The 3,128-nt window shown below is 39.7% G+C and overlaps 1 pseudogene; it reads left to right on the plus strand.

Moving 5' to 3' along the window:
- The first annotated feature begins 202 nt into the window (after positions 1–202).
- LOC144369904 (52 kDa repressor of the inhibitor of the protein kinase pseudogene) lies at positions 203–2,630 on the plus strand (annotated as a pseudogene).
- Positions 2,631–3,128: the final 498 nt, after the last annotated feature.

Below are 3,128 nucleotides of genomic sequence, written 5' to 3' on the forward strand. Positions count from 1 at the left end.
TATAAATAATAAAAGAGTTTAATTTCTATATGACTAAGAAATAAGATAGGAATAATTATTTAAAATCATTAAGGCTCCTCGCGCGCGCGCCCCTCGCCACGTGCTGGCCCTCCAGAGCCTGGCTCCCCTCCCCAGCCCAGAGGGGCAGGTGGCTGCCCTGAAGAGGCGGGAGGGGAGGGCTGGGCCGGCCGGCAGGCGGCAGGCGGGCGAGGATGCCGAACTTCTGTGCTGCCCGCAACTGCACGTGGAAGAGCACGCAGTCGGACCTGGCCTTCTTCAGGTTCCCGCGGGATCCGGCCAGATGCCAGAAGTGGGTGGAGAATTGTAGAAGAGCTGACTTGGAAGATAAAACACCTGATCAACTAAATAAACATTATCGATTATGTGCCAAACACTTCGAGACCTCTATGATCTGTAGAACTAGTCCTTATAGGACAGTATTTCGAGATAATGCAATATCAACAATATTTGATCTTACTAGTCATTTGAACAATCCACATAGTAGACACAGAAAACGAATAAAAGAATTGAGTGAAGATGAAATCAGGACACTGAAACAGAAAAAAATTGATGAAACTTCCGAACAGGAACAAAAACATAAAGAAATAAGCAATAGCAATGCTCAGACCCCCAGTGCAGAAGAAGGGGGTGATGAACAGGATGAAGATATTTTGCCTTTAACCCTTGAAGAGAAGGAAAACAAAGAGTACTTAAAATCTTTATTTGAAATTTTGATTCTTATGGGAAAACAAAATATACCTCTGGACGGGCATGAGGCTGATGAAATCCCAGAAGGTCTCTTCACTCCTGATAACTTTCAGGCCCTGTTGGAGTGCCGGATAAATTCTGGTGAAGAGGTCCTGAGAAAACGCTTTGAGACCACAGCAGTTAACACATTGTTCTGTTCAAAAACACAACAGAAACAGATGCTGGAGATCTGTGAGAGTTGCATCCAGGAAGAAACCCTCAGGGAAGTTAGAGACTCGCACTTCTTTTCCATTATCACTGAAGATGTGGTGGACATAGCAGGGGAAGAGCACCTTCCCGTTTTGGTGAGGTTTGTAGATGAGTCTCATAACTTGAGAGAGGAATTTGTGGGCTTCCTGCCTTATGAAATTTTGGCTGTGAAATTTCACACTACCATAACTGAGAAGTGGGGACTAAATATGGAGTATTGTCGTGGCCAGGCTTACATTGTGTCTAGCGGATTCTCTTCCAAAATGAAAGTTGTTGCTTCCAGACTTTTAGAGAAATACCCTCAAGCTGTCTACACACTCTGCTCTTCCTGTGCCTTATAGATGTGGTTGGCAAAATCAGTGCCTGTGATGGGGGTGTCTGTTGCATTAGGAACAATTGAAGAAGTTTGTTCTTTTTTCCATTGATCACCACAACTGCTATTGGAACTTGACAATGTAATTTCTGTTCTTTTTCAGAACAGTGAAGAAAGAGGTAAAGAACTGAAGGAAATTTGCCATTCTCAGTGGACAGGCAGGCATGATGCTTTTGAAATTTTGGTGGATCTCCTGCAAGCACTTGTTTTATGTTTAGATGGTATAAATAGTGACACAAATATTAGATGGAATAATTGTATAACTGGTCGAGCATTTGTACTCTGTAGTGCAGTAACAGATTTTGATTTCATTGTTACCATTGTTGTTCTTAAAAATGTCTTATCTTTTACAAGAGCCTTTGGGAAAAATCTCCAGGGACAAGCTTCTGATGTCTTCTTTGCTGCCAGTAGCTTAACTGCACTCAATGAAGTAATGGAAAATATTGAAGTTTATCATGAGTTTTGGTTTGAGGAAGCAACAAATTTGGCAACCAAACTTGATATTCAGATGAAACTTCCTGGGAAATTTCGTAGGGCTCAGCAGGGTAACCTGGAATCTCAGCTAACCTCTGAAATTTACTATAAAGAAACCCTAAGTGTTCCAACAGTGGAACACATCATTCAGGAACTTAAAGATATATTTTCAGAACAGCACCTCAAAGCTCTTAAATGCTTATTTCTTGTACCGTCAGTCATAGGACATCTCAAATTTAATACATCAGAGGAGCACCATGCTGACATGTACAGAAGTGACTTGCCTAATCCCGACATACTTTTAGCTGAGCTACACTGTTGGAGAATCAAATGGAAACATCGAGGGAAAGATATAGAGTTTCCATCCACCATTTATGAAGCCCTTCATTTGCCTGATATCAAGTTTTTTCCTAATGTATATGCTTTGCTGAAGGTCCTGTGTATTCTTCCTGTAATGAAGGTTGAGAGTGAATGCTATGAAAATGGACGAAAGCTTCTTAAAGCATACTTGAGGAACACTTTGACAGACCAAAGGTCAAGTAACTTGGCTTTGCTTAACATAAATTTTGATATAAAACATGATCTGGATTTAATGGTAGACACATATATCAAACTATATACAACTAAGTCAGAGCTTCCTACAGATAATTCAGAAACTGTTGAAAATACCTAAAAGACTTTTTAAATGAGCTTTCTCTTATATTTGATATTTGGAAGAAAAGCCGTAAGGTATATGTAGGTCACTTATCACTGAATATCTTTGCCTACAGGCCTCATGAATACATTAGCCATTGGTAATCTGCCTATGTACATGGCACCTGTCTGAGCTCTCATGCTTTGAAAAATTGTCTGTTCTTCCAGAAGACTGCATTGGAAGTACCACATTTCACCTCTGTGTGACCTCTGCTAGTAACACTCTGAAATTGTTTTAGTTAACTCTTTTAGGTTATAAAATGTATTATTACCATGGATCCAGTTGTCAGGTATTATTAACAATTTTGAAGGAATAAATTTTGAGGAGGTATAAGAAAAGAATGCATCTTATGAAATGTTACAATGAAGCCTACTGTTGACCTTTGACTATTAGGAGTTTTAAGTGTGTTAAAATCTGTAATGGACAATTAAGGGAATTAACCAGAGTTGTGAGCTCACCAAACAGATTTCAGTATAGATTTTGTCTTTATCAAAAGAACTTAAAGAACAAGTTACAGTTAAAATTTGAGTGGAAGAGCTTGCCGTAGTTGTTCCACATCTGGTTGTTGCTGTTTACATTCCTTTGTTGAGCCTGTCTTCATAAGCCTACACCTTCATTTTAGCAGGTAAA

The sequence above is a fragment of the Ictidomys tridecemlineatus genome, chromosome 13 (genome assembly GCF_052094955.1).
Source record: "Ictidomys tridecemlineatus isolate mIctTri1 chromosome 13, mIctTri1.hap1, whole genome shotgun sequence".
In the NCBI taxonomy this organism is placed as follows: Eukaryota; Metazoa; Chordata; class Mammalia; order Rodentia; family Sciuridae; genus Ictidomys; species Ictidomys tridecemlineatus.